The sequence below is a fragment of the Zosterops lateralis genome (genome assembly GCF_965231275.1).
Source record: "Zosterops lateralis genome assembly, chromosome: 1".
NCBI classification, from domain to species: domain Eukaryota; kingdom Metazoa; phylum Chordata; class Aves; order Passeriformes; family Zosteropidae; genus Zosterops; species Zosterops lateralis.
Genome location: NC_139762.1, coordinates 98,264,932 through 98,279,246, shown reverse-complemented (window position 1 = coordinate 98,279,246; position 14,315 = coordinate 98,264,932). Strand labels below are relative to the sequence as shown.

The 14,315-nt window shown below is 34.1% G+C and overlaps 1 long non-coding RNA gene across 11 annotated transcripts in view; it reads left to right on the top strand.

Annotated features, from left to right (window-relative positions):
• Window positions 1-588: 588 nt before the first annotated feature.
• Window positions 589-14,315, top strand: part of LOC310907521 — a 97,138-nt gene continuing 83,411 nt past the window's right edge. For all 11 annotated transcript variants that reach the window (XR_014589634.1, XR_014589635.1, XR_014589636.1 and 8 more), the window contains exon 1: window positions 589-703. This is a non-coding gene — a long non-coding RNA (uncharacterized lncRNA). The remainder of the gene's footprint in view (window positions 704-14,315) is intronic.

Genomic DNA, 14,315 nt, shown 5'->3' with positions numbered 1-14,315 from the left:
TTGTTAGTTGGTTTTGTTAATTACCTTCATTCACTTTTATTACCTATGTAGTTTGTAAAATTTTGCAACCCCTCTCTTTTTAGGGCTCCCTCATTGGGTAATAGTTTTAACTTTACTAAACTGACCACTGTGGTTTTTTATCTTATTTAACTTTGAAGACCTGGCTTTATGGAGTCCATAACAACACACAAGCACAATTGGAAGTAAAATAGCCTCTTATTCTTTGTCACACCTTCAAAAAAATGCATCCCTTACATCTTCAAACAAGGAATATTAAACAGTTCAGTACAGTGTTCACAAGTTCCTAGATATCCTAAATAGTTATAGCTATGACAAGTGTTTTGGAATAGCTGAGATATGACATTTCAATTATCTTTGAAAGTGCTCTTTAGGTTCTAAGAATCTTTAGGTTCTTTCAGAGCCAACATTTAAGAAATACAACCCTAAGTCACTATTGTCAGAAGGAATTACCCTCAAGATATTGCAATTCACTTTCTATAGGAACTATATATACTTTTTAGAATCAAATTTTTATTATCTTCATCTTACTGTCTTTCAAGTTCTCTACCACTTTGTTAAGAACCAGTGGACTCAAAACACGTCATGATTTTCATTCCCCTTCTGACTTTACTGGACAAACTAACTGACTTGAGGGTCTCTGCACTTTAGTGCATCCTCGTCACCTGTCCACAAACTTAAACAGGTAATGGGAATTTTCCTCCCATACTCTGTCTCTTCACATATTTTGTGTCTGTGAAAAGATTGAAAGCTACACCATTTGTTTTAATGACCTACTGGGGTAATGAAATCCAGTGAGGAACTACACCTTATCTAAAGATTTATTTCCTCTTAAGCTAGAAATACTATTCTTGAATTTTCTGGAGTTTTCCTGTTACATGGTGAACAAGAAAATGGAGAGCTTGAACAGTCTTCATATGCTCTTATAATTTTTACCAACCCCACTCAAATTCCCTCTAGCCCTTGTCCTTTCAAATATTTCACTTATTCACAAATTTATGACAGGATAAATGGGTGAAGAAAATATACTTTATTTAAATAGCTTCAATTATATAATGACCTATTTGCATTTTAATAGAGATTTTGAGTAGAACACCTGAGACTTCCAATAAAATAGGGATTTAAATTTGCAGGTAATTAAGGATCAAGCAGATTGTGAAATTTCTGTTTGATCTATTTAATAAACCTGTTTACTGTCATAGACAATAATGTTGCTGACCCCAAATTGTCCCAAGTTATCAAAGCAAAAAAGTTTTAGTTTGACTGCACTAATTATTCAAAAAGTGAGTATTATCCATGTCAGGAATATCCTCTTTAAGCTGAGATGCTATTTTAGTTATTGTGTCCGTAGCTTGTGATGGATAAAGCAGAAAAAAATGATGGAAGAGAGAAAATGTTGAATATACAATTATAATCCTCAAATTGCAAATCCTAGCTTTGCCCAGCAGTTGTTGTCTCTGGTCAGTTAGGACTGCCTAGGGTCTAACTCCACATAAATTCCATTGGCATTAATAAGACTTAGTCCCATAAATCCCATGAGTATTGATTGCAGAATGAAACTGCACAGTGATTACAAATGGGTCAGAAGTAAAGAAGTTGTACAGACAGATTGTCCCACTGGGAATGACTACTTGGGGGTTAAATATTGTTCTCAGTTCACATCTCTTCGACTCAGAAGTGCAAATGATGCCTTCTTTAGACTCTTGATTGAGGCAAGGACAAGTAGTATTATATTACTGAACTCAGCCAAGTCAAATTGCTGTAACTTGTAGTTTGGTCTCTCTGGAATTTTCCATGTTTTGCACCTAATTGGCATATTCCTAATCATGACTTTTCTGCTGACAAGCTGCAACCTGTAAATTTCAGGGCATGTAACCTTTCCAACAATGTTTTATCTTTTAATTTCAGTTCTGGCTGGTATAAGTACCACTGAACTGCAAGAATAATTCACAAGTGAAATAAAAGCAATGAGAAACCAAATTCATACTCACATACAACAGTGTTATGCTAAAATCACTTCCCCACCAAGGCTTTATGTATTTAGGTGCCATCGTATTCTAAGCACTTGATTGCTTGATAATCTCTACTCAAAATATAGCAGATAAGTTGCAGGATGAGGTTGAGGCATTTAGCATGAACTGTAGTTTGTAGAAATGGAATTTTACCTTTAGGGGGCAAGGAACAAGGTCTTTTCCTGTTCAAATTTTGTTGGTTCGTTGGTTGGCTGGTTGGTTGGTTGGTTGGTTGGTTGGTTGGTTGGTTGGTTGGTTGGCTGTTTAATCGGTTGTTTGTTTGCTTTGGGTTTTCATTGGTTGTTTTTATACTTTGGATGTACTTTTTCTTCTAGCTAATGATGTTTTTTTCCTATGAATCTTTATGTTTAACATCTACAAAAGCTTGAAAGAAAGGGTCATCACAGAATATCTCAGGTGCTTTAACCATTCCTAAATCTTCCTTGGCAAAAAATCTTTTTAGTTCTGTAATTTAGTTTCTTCAAAACATTTAGCTCTCAATTATGTTCAAGGCTTAGAAGAAATTAGGTTGTATGTGTGATGTTTCCTATGTCATACTAGTGATTGTGGCTCGGAGTTGTTTGTGTCTGTGACATCAAAATTGTCTTAACCAGTTATGATCCTTACCTTCTCCCATAAGTGGGGGTATCTGGCAATGGCATCCATGGCCTTATGTCACCCTGATACTGTGGTGAGGACACAGCACCAGTGTTAACTTCTGTATTCTCAAGCCACACGAAGGACATCCCCCAGTGTGCACCAGTGCAGCCCACCCTCTGCAATGGGAGGGGTACAACCCTGTCCCTAGACTGCAGGGTGGCCTGCTCAGAACTTTATTGCCCATAAAAGAGTCCTGTGACTCCAGTCCAGGATATTAAAGTAAAGTCTGAATAGGGACAAAGATGCTTCTGACACTGGAGCTGGAGTGAGAGAGTCTGCTCTCCTAGTGTCATCTTGAATCTGCAACATTTAGCACACAAGGGCAGGTGCACAAATGCTGCGTCATGACAGGGTTTTGGAAGTGAGGAGTAGCAAGTAGTGAGTGACAGTCTGCTCTGATTGTCTCAACCTCTCTGGAAGCTTTAATTTGTTACTTAGGGCTCACAAACACCTCTTTCTGGGAAAGGCTGAGAGGTGCCTCTGGCTTGACATGGTAAAGCTCACTCGTGGTATTCTGTTATTGTACATTTGTTAGCATCCTGCTAAAGCTGGAGAAGGTCACTTATCATGTCCTATGTGCTTGTATGAAGTTGACCTTTGTGCTATTGACAAAAAGGCTTAGTTTGTTAACTAAACGAAATTTAGTTAATTCTGTTAGTTTTGGCATAGGTGGTTGATAGATTTATGAAGTTGAACATAGCTTTGAAGTTAAAAATTTTGAGTATAACATTGTCCTATGCATTATTAAGATCATCTCTTCTTCCAGAGGAAGTTATAGAATGTGGAAGATAGATTTCAAAACATCTGTCTGCCCCGAATAATCTTATATCTGTAGTAATGGTATTAATTTCAACAGAAATAAATTTCAACACTCAGCGTCATAAATCCCACTTTAGCTTTCTGTACACACTAGAATTATTCTAAACTAGCCTCATTTGTGTCTATTCGAAGAAGGAAAGAGATAATTTAATGACTCAGCTAATTGTGGATTTTGGCTTTACAGAATGACTCAGTGGCTAAATTTGCTGCCTGATTTATGTGAAAATACTGCCCAGAGTCAGATTGCCAGACTTTAAACTCTGTTATAAAATCAAAGTCAAATCTTGATTATCTGGTATACTGAATTAATCAGGTCATACCACCTATTAAAAGATAACATTTCTAAAAAGTATCTACTAATAGTTTTCTTATTTTTTTTAAGGTGGATGTTCAGGTAGCATTTGTACAGTTTTAGATACATTAATTTCATTGCTATTTTCATTTTTTAAAATTGATTTATCTGCTTCGCACAAAATAAGCTGAGTCTACAGAAATAGTATCCTTTTCTTTATTAGCAATATAGCAGATATTTGAACCTATTGATTATTTACTGTCATTTGGCGCTGGCTGTTTGCCTGCTGAGCACATATTTATATACCATCTATGAGTATTTAATATGTATCAATAGTCTTTAGTGCCTGCAGATTATCTGCCCTGGAATGGCTATATCAGGGATTATATCATCCCTACCAGAAGTCTCACCACTGTCCTCAGACGAAATTAGTGTTATGGAAGCATTTCTGATGAACTAAATATACTTTTTGAAGGAAAAAACCTTTAGAACCTTTTTTTTACTTTGTTGCACTAAAACTGTTTCTGGTTTTACTTTACCCCTAACTAGTGTATTTGAATGATTTATGCAAAACCTCTAGTACTCATCTCATGTGGTATTGTGGAATCAAAGCAGAGTGCTGTGGTCAAGGGGCCACAGACAGAAATGAATAACAGGGGTAGGTACATATTTCTAGATTTTATCTCTTGTGTAAAAATTTAGAGAGTGCTTTGAAAGACAATAAGAAGTTAGTTATGTTTCTGTGTCCCATTAAAAAAAAATACCCTTGGATGTATTTTGTTTTCCTGGAATTGTTTTCAGATTGGTTAATTTTTTTTTTTTTAATTTAAATAGAAGTAAACTCTTTGATCTTATCTGTAAATCTAATTAAATAATCTTAGCACTATTTCAGTAAGGTATATAGATTGTTACTCCAGTCTCTACAGATTCAGAGTTCAGCGTTGCAAATAGAACAGAAATTATGAACTACTTTGACCAGAGCAATTCTAAAATATACACACATTTTAGAACAAACATCCAACAAATAAATCCTAACATATATTTTCCATTATGCTTTGGCTTCAGAACAAATTTTGCGTTCATAATTTCATAGTCTTATAGGAGAAAATTGTCTCTGAAAACAGAGAAAGGAATCTGTAAATGCACTGCTTCTGAGGCAGAATCTACTAATGTAGATGATATCAGTGATACCTGAATTATTAATAAAAATTAATATTATGTCTTTAAGGTATTCACAATATATATTTTAAATTGATACAGATGATCCAAATCCTTTGAATCAATAGAAAAAATGTTTATATTTGTAAACATAATAAATATGCATATCACAACATTTCTATTTAAATGAAGATTATCCTTTCCCAATGTATTATTCTAGGTCCAGCATCATAAGCACATATCTGATGCCTGTTTCATACTTTATAATTCCAAACTTTATATGTACTTGAAAAATTATTTGATAGTCCAGGACAGAAATCAATTTAGAATAAATGTCTTCAACTGTGACTTTGCTGCCACCATTGATTGGAGTGGCCAAACAGGTTGTTTGTTCTCCTGATTATTTGAAGTGATTCAATAGCTAATTCCATCTCAGATAGAGAAAAAAAAAATACATGGTATGGTATAAGAAAGAAACATTGATAAAATTTAAAAATAACCTGGAGAAAATTAACTTGAATAAGAAATCTTGCTTAATGGAGAAGAATTTGTGCTAAATGCAATGATATATATTTTCTGTGTATCTTTTCTCACTAACAGAATAAATAATTTAAAAAAATCTCTGGTGAGGCACATTTTAAAATACAACACATCTCTTTGCAAAGTTTTTATGAAAAAAATGATGATTCAAAAGATGGCATTGCAATATTATAGTTTCCATTACAAATCTTTTTCATTTGTTTTACAGAAATCCACTTACTTTTCAACTCATAGGGTTAAAGACTAAAGTCATCTTTAAAAACCTTGATAGCTCCTAAAGAATGCAACACAGCTTTATCAAAGAGTCCCATAACACTTCACCAAATTATCTAAATGATAATATTTGGTAGCAATAAAGCTGATAGAATTAGAAGGTGTGAATAAATTATGGATTAGTTCTGTCAACAAGCAAAAAGGTACACAAGTAAATTTGCTAATTATAACATACATTAGAAAACATAATAACCTAATTTAATAGGTCTTTTTTATTTATACCAGCTATGTCTCTGAGGAAAATGGCACAAATATTCTTGAATTAATGCAAGTAAGATGGGCAAAAATAAATTAAAGCTGTTTGGAGATCATACTTCCTTGCTGTAGAATAAAACGAAATTTCATCTCTCTTTGCCTACATCTTCTAGTAATTTGTAAAATTTAAATTCTGACATTTTCAAATCAAAATTTTGGTTTAATTTTTTGCCTTTTAAAATATTTATATTAAATAAATTTAAAAGTGAAAAACTGATTCGATTTCCATAAATAGGCCTGTAATTCCTGCTTTTCAGAGTTATCAAAGTATTTTGAAATATTTTGCAAAGTTTTAACCATACTAGAACGTGGAAATGTAATTTAGACATATTTTTTTACCTAAAAACAGTTTAGAAGGTTTCATTGACTTCTCTATATTGTTCTCACATTTTAAAAAAATACTCCAATAAAGATATATTCACAACTGACTTCAAAGGAATATGCCAGAATTTTTATAGGAATAAAAGCTAGCCTGCGCTATGCATGGCATAGCGGAATTTGTGTCAAGGTATGCTCAGAAAAGTTTCAATCTTTAATACTGTATAGTGATTAAGTATCAAGAAAAAAAAAAAAAAATCCTCATAGGTCTTATCAATTTTTTCTTAAAACTATTTAAGTAATCTCATATTAACCTTTCTATGGTACCTTTATCTGTTCATTAACTCTGATGACATTTGAATGGCTTTCATATGCAAATACGAATGTTTATTCACATTTATTTCTGTCTGATATCTGTGCATAAAACTGTCATTTTTTTGTTTACTTTTGTTGCTCAAGAATTTTTAATTGTTTTGCTTGTTTTACTATAAAACAGTAAAATCATTTTACATTAAAGATGAATTTTGTCATCCTTTTCCCCATATTCTTAGTAAAGATTTGAATGCCCATTATACAGAAGCTGCAAAAGCATATTGTCTATCATTGTGAAGTTCCAATTCAAAGATTCTTTTCTACAAAACACAGAAGAAATCTTTCATCAGGAAAAAAAAAAGGGAAAGGTATTTTGACAAACACACTTTTTTGGTGTCCTTTTGTGCAACAAAAATAGAACTAAAAGGAAAGGTAATTGGAAGGCCATTTAAAAAAAATATGAAATATCTATTGGCTGTCTCTTCTTTAATATTTCAGAAGTTTAGAGATAAAAGGTATTCTGTCTTTGACAGCAATCATTGTTCAGACTGTCATCACTCAAGTCAGCAATTTCATCACTTCACAGCAAAAGCATTGTTAGGGAAAAGGGGAAAAAAATCCAGATGAACCACTTACAAACAAAAAAAAATTCTAACCAAACCCCCTTCAAGCAGCAAAAAACCATGCTTTTTTCCCCGATATGAAAGGTCTATAGTTTTTAATTTTTCAGAGCTGAGAGTGATTCCAGTAGGATTACAGCTAAAGTAGATCTTTGTTCGCAGTAATAAAAGACACCACAAACAGAGGCAGTTTCTCGCTTAAAACAGTGTGGTAGACTGGAAGTGTGAACTAGTAAGCAAAGGGTGGTGAGGGTTTTTTACATTTACCAGGGGTTTTTGGTTTTGTTGGTTTGTTTGTTTTTCGTTTTTTGTGTCAGTTTGTTGTTTATTTCTCCATTGCACTAATAGCACATAACTACTAAAACTACTTTCCTACAGAAAAGGGAAGCAAAGTTATTTGAAGCTCAATTTATTTTTATTTATTCTTAGAAGTTAAGAAGATTAAAATTCTAGATGATGTGACTAATTGACAAGCAGGAAAACAAAGATATTAGAGTCGGAAAACAATGAATTGATTAATGATCTCTTAAATGCCTTTGTACAGTATCATCATCTTTCATGCTCTTTTAAAAGAAAAGAAAACAAAAAGAAGGCTAGAAAAGTAATGGAAAATCAATTAATTTAAAAAAGTGATTATTTAGCTAATTAAGAAAACTAACAAAATACCACTGGAGGAAATAGTGATTGCATACTAGCCTCTATTTATAGCGAAAAATTCAGCAATAGCAATGATAACTGCTTACAGACATCACTGAGAGTATTTGGTACTGAATTCCAGACTGAAAGTCTGATGAAGCTGATCCAGGTGAATTTCAATTTATATAAGTGCTAAAATAGTCTCTTGAAAGATAAAGACTTGTTGAAAAATAGAGAAGGGAATAGAACATTTAGAAATAGAGTCCTGAGCACCAGATATGGACAGATATGGGCCAGTTCAGACCAAACTTTAGGTGATTCTGGAACTCTGTTATGTTTTTTCAACATAGAGGAAAAATGCTTGTAAAACATTGTAAATCACAGTATAAGGAATACCAAAATTGTAATCTTCATGTTAGTCATAATTACTAATTCTCAATCAGCATGTGCTGCTACCTTGAATGCATCAGTTCCGGGTTCTTTAAAATGACAGAAGGACTCATCACTGTGTAACCTACACTGTATCATAGAACTCTTATGCAGATATAACATTGATGTATGTACCAAATCACTTCGACAACTGAAATAATGCTAAAGATCAAGATGTTGATAAATGTCTCACCTCTCTAGAGGCAAGAAATTTCTTTCTGTCAGAGTTTCATTCAGTAATCGTATTCTACCAACATACTGTGCAAGTAACCGTAATAAGGGTGTTTACTTTTTACATCCCTTAGTAGACTACTTTTCATCTCATTTTCACTGGCTGCTGAGTTCTGGCTTCTTGAGTTGGGATAAGTCCCACTTCCTGCCATGGCTTCCTACATTGGTGTCTTGGTTTGGAAGGACAGGTATCAGCCAGGGAAAGCTGGACCTCTCCTTGGAATGGAGAACGTTAACTCCTCTACTCCAAAGTTTTATAATTTTGCAATTAGGGGATTTCAGGCAAAGATATGGGAATGTGAATAACAGTTCTTTACTAGGAATATTAAAAAATACAAATGTAGCAGTACAAAAAAACAAGTAAGCAAACAAACAAAAATCCTAGAAACCCTGACAGAGTCAGAATAAGACCTGACATCCTGTTGGTCAGGGTGTTGCAAGCAGTCCAAATAAATCCTCCTGGAGTAACAGATGGGGTTCCGTTGGAGTTGAGATGATCCTGTAGAAGGCTCCAGTGGTGGTGAGATGGGTCTAGTCTTCCTCTGGAATCCAGTGGAAAACAGGCTGTCCTGCTGTGCTGAATTGCAGGTTTTATCTAGGTAGGAATGCTTGGCTCCTCCCACTGTGTGAAGCATCTCACAATGGGATGATGTAATTGTATCAGTCATGCAGTGAGCCTTCATGGCCAATTAACAGCAGATATTCTCCTGGAGGGAGGATGGGTTGTGGAAGAGATAAAGAAACACTGCCCCACCTGGTTTTAACAGCTGGCCCATTAACAGAAGGCATCCGCCCCCTTCCCCCTGGAGTTATGAGGAATGGGTTATACAAGAGATAAAGAAAAAACACCTCCCCTACCAGGTTCACCAGCTGGAGAATAGGTTGCACATTTTTGGTTACATATTGTAACTCAAGTCAATAGGCAACTCCCTATACAAAGCTTTCCTGCCATGGTTTGGGTAGTCTACTCTGCTTCATGTTAATTTTGCCCCTTCTAGAGCTTTCTTGGGGAGTCTTTTCAAGACTATGACTGTAACTGGACAGCAGCTGATTTTTGATTCAATTCTTACTTAGAAATGTTTAGTAATTAAGTGGTGTCATGAAATTTTTATTACCATGAGAGGTATAGGGTTTTTTATGAACATTGCCATAGGATGCCTTCTTTTCAAACATCTGTAGCAGAGGCCTCAAAAAGTCGGTAGTCATTTATGGGTTTGCCACAATCTTTTAAAAATGACCTGTTTTCCTTCATATTAAATTTTATGGATTTATGAAGATCTGCATAAGGAAAAATATTGCTATCCAAATGTTTCAATGAGGTTATACTTATTATAATGTTTAACAATCTTATGGAATGTTGTGAAATGTGAACAGCAGCTAGATGACTTTCAAGTTTCTCCATTTTCTCATGCTTTAGATATATTAAAGGTTAATTAATTCACATCTGACTCTTAATTGATTTTTTAAAACTGCTTGATTAAATCACACTCTTAAATTAGTTTATCTACCATATTTAATATGTGATTACACACAATCTTCAAACATGATAAACAATTACATTTTGTAAAGCAGGGAAATATCTAATAAGCATTTTAAAAAGACAACTTCAGATAAACAAATAAAACACTCTATCTCTTTTTTCTTTTTTTTTTCTATTTCTTCTGGTAATAGACCAGATGAGCTATGTGTTGAGTCAAGAAATTGCATTAGAAGATTAGCAGTTATGAAAAGATATTTTTCAAGTTAATGTATTCCAAGTAAAGTGGAATAAGATAAAACACATTTTATAATTAATCTTTTTCCTTGTTACTCTTGTTTTATCATTATGATTATTAATGATTTATTGCATATTAAAAAGCATTTTGTGAAAGGACAAGTAAATTGAATTCCAACCTGGTTACATTCAGGACAGTCTTTGACAATTCTCTCATATGTTTTTAAGTCCTTGCACACTTCTAAGATATATTCAGATAATAAGAAAAATATTATTAAAAGTATTAGTATTTTCCAGATAAAAGCACTGATTTTGGGGATGAAAATTGTAATGATTTTAATAATTCAAATATCCCATGCTCAATTCTCACATGATTTTGTTGCTAAGACAGAAGACTTTGTGGATGTTAGTGCCTCCATCAATTGAGTGAATTGCTTGCAAGAATGCCTTTTAATTCATTGCTAATTAAGTAAAAAACTTCCTTTCCAGATTGTATTCCATTATCCAAAAGCTGAAAAATAAGTACCTAGAAACCCATAATAAAAATATTTTTCTGTTTGCTACAAACTCAGTGATTTGTGCTCTTTTGTTTCTGCAAATAGAATAAATTATTGTCACACCTTCCTCAGAACTGCCAGTACAACACATTATTATTCTAAACACGCACACACACACACAAACACACATGCACACACACAAGGAAGAGAAATCTATGTATTATTATAAATACTTATATACATGATAAGGAAATATTCAGTGAAAAATAAGAATATTCTGAAATACAGATTGAAATTTTTAGTTTCTTAATACACCAAAACAAGCTTTTAGGGGTTCCAAACAAATCACATAGATGTAAGTGAAAAGAGTTCCTGGCTTGGCTTTGCTGAGAATGTTTGACTATGTCATCCCTGGCTCCACCTTGAGTGTCATTTCCAAACATTCTTCCCAAAACAACAGAAGGCCCATCTGTAAATAACACCAAGGTTGTCTGCTGCCAGCTCATGTGAACGTGTAGGCAGAGAAATGCCAAACCAAGTGGCCTTTGGGCTGGTTCCAGGCAATTTTCCTGTCTGTTTCTTCTCCATTCACTGGCAGCTTTCTCTCTCTCTCTCCTCCTTTTTCCACTGTTTTTTTGTGACAAGTGGCTACCGGAAAGTGTCAGGATGCCACAGAGCAACATCATTCAGACACTCATTTAGGGTACTGCACCCTAGAGCAGTCCCCACACCAGGTCTTGGTTTATATCCTCTGGGGCTGTCCTAAAGAGACAGAATACATGGGCACTCCTGGGGGTAGCTAGGCTTTCCCCTGAACATCCAACCCGTCCTTCACTGAGAGGCTGTCATTCATACACTTGTTATATAACTCAAAATTTGTCTGGTTATATGAGCCTGAGTGAGGAGACTCTCAAAATTGTCTTGACCATTGCAACTGTTCTGCAAATTCAGCAGGATTTCTCACTTCCCACATATCCTGGGGAGTCTTCTCATCCACACTTTTGAATGAGACAAATGACCAGCTAAAGGCTGATTCTTGGAGGTGTAGCATGGAGTTTTGATGAAGAGGCTACATTTGACCATGCCTGCCTTCTTCTGCCTCCTTCAGGGGAGATGTAAAATCTTCAGAGAAAAAAAAAAAAAAAAAAAAAAAAAAAAGAGCCCTTTCTTTCCATGTACTTTTACCTTCCTTTTCTTTCATGGTTCACACTGTTTCTGGAGCTCTTAGTTCTTTGTTTAAATACTTTATATAAAGGAAAAAGTCTCAGATCTTTTTTACAACTTCTCTTGTTTCTCAGTGGCATTTTAACAAGAGTAAATAAATTTCTTGTTTCCCATCTCCTTCTACCAGTTACACAAGGAAAACAAACCAGTTACACAGGAAAAACAGTAGTTGGCATGGGGGCATATAAGAGCAAGACCTTTGGGAGCAGTGGTTATACTGTGAGGGGTAAGATTGGAATGTACAGAATTCATTTTTGCTTTCGAAGTGGAAGTGTTTGAATGTAACTGCCTACTGGACAGAAAAGTCTGTCATAGGCATGCATTTAAAGAAATGAGATATGAGAATGCCTGTAGGAAAGAATTCCAGATTGGCTGTGACATGACAAAACCAGCTCTAGCTCTCTACTGTTAAAAAGATAAATACCACTAAGCTTGTACAACGACTTGTGGATGAGGCAAGTACAAGGGCCATACAAAAAGCTCTATGAAGTCTTGCTCAGTAACTATCATATTACTAGAGTATTTTTCTGCAGTATCTAAAAACACCACTGAACTGCTTTTCTAGAATGGTTCTGTAACACAAGATGAAAATATTGCCAGATTTACTTCACTTATCCAAAAATATTTCTGAGTTTTGAGTATTTAAGTTTTTTTAAGTGTTATATAAAACCATATCTAACCATACTGTTACTTAAAAAACAAAAAAACCCAAAGAGTAGAGCTATACAACTTTATTAATTTATTTATTCTTTGATGAATAATACTATGGTTATAGGTTTTCCCAACGGATGGAGAGTCAGGCAATATAGATAAGCAGATAAGATCTTCCTGACATGTTTTGTACTTGTAAAGTTCCTTTAAAATTGATAACACTTGCTGCTTGCAAGCCTTCACTAAGGAAATGATAATTTATCATTTTTGTTATATCTAAGGTCAATGTTCATCCACAGCACGCCATGCATAAGATAAGGCATAGATCTTTTAACGAGATAGTCTCCACCAAATAGAAGATAACAATACAGAGATTGTCTACAAGTAAGATGTATGCCCTTTATTTTGTAGAAGTAAAAGTGTTTTGGCCTTTGTTTTCCTTTGTCTCTATCATTTTGGCAGGCACTGTGTAGCCTATCAGATTTGTAGATCTGCAAAGCAGCACAAGAAGCACTGCAGAAAAGGATGTTTACAGAAAGATTAACATGGCTTTAAAGGATTTGTTTCTCCCATACAAATACAGTTAGACTGATGTATCTATCTGCATTTATTTATTTTAGAATTATATCTAAGTGGTGGGACTAGAAAATAGTTTTCTAGTTTGGTTTCTGAAATCAGAAAAAAAGATCTTTTGAAATGGGGAAGATCTAGGCCATAGTGCAGAAAAATATTGATAACATGGAGAATGAAGAAAAGGAGACTGATTTGGAAAATCTCTACTGTCTTAGCTTCAGATTGATGCTCTTTCTAGAAATGATGCTTCTTTACCTTTTGAATTTGTGTCTCTCTCTGGACTATTTATTTACAGAACAACTTTCTCTGCAAAATGAATAACCTGAAGACTTTCTAAATATAGGCTGTAGGACATCAGTTTTTATAATAGCAGGAACAAGGTCAAAATGCCCAGATAGGATATGTTAATGAATGGTTGCAGTTTTTGGAATTGCTTTGCTGGTGCATTGCAGCAAATACATTTATGGTGCTAGTTTTTGGTCAATGAATGTATACATTTGATCTTCTGGAGTTGCACAAGGACAGACAATGTGATAATTAAATGAAATGGTACTACAGATGATTAGGTGGAACAAAAAACTCCTAATAAACACTACCTTTTATTGAATGTCCTGTTTATCCTTTGATTTCCTTTTAGTAAATTCAATGACCTTTACTTTTTATACAGCACTAAGACACATAACTCACCAATGTAAGGCTTCATATCTGTATGTCAGAAGTTTACTGAGTATTATATCTCAAAATGTTGTACAACTCATATAAGCATATGTCTTGATACTTTTATAGAAAGTGTGAAATTATGTTTATAAGATACAGTTTCTAAAAGTCATAAACTATTTTATCTGTATGCATAGCAAGGAAGATATGCAATTAAATTTAAATTCTCTTGTGAAATGGAGAAAAATCATCAATTCTCAGGCTTTGAGGAGAGAGGCCCTGATGGTCACGGTCTTTTCTTCTTTTCTCAGCTTGTCTTATACAAATTATTTACCCAGAGGTGGATAAGAATCTGTTTAGCCACGTGAGAACTGAATTTAATATCATTATAGTCTTAACACAATTTTTTTTATTTTATTTTTTTAT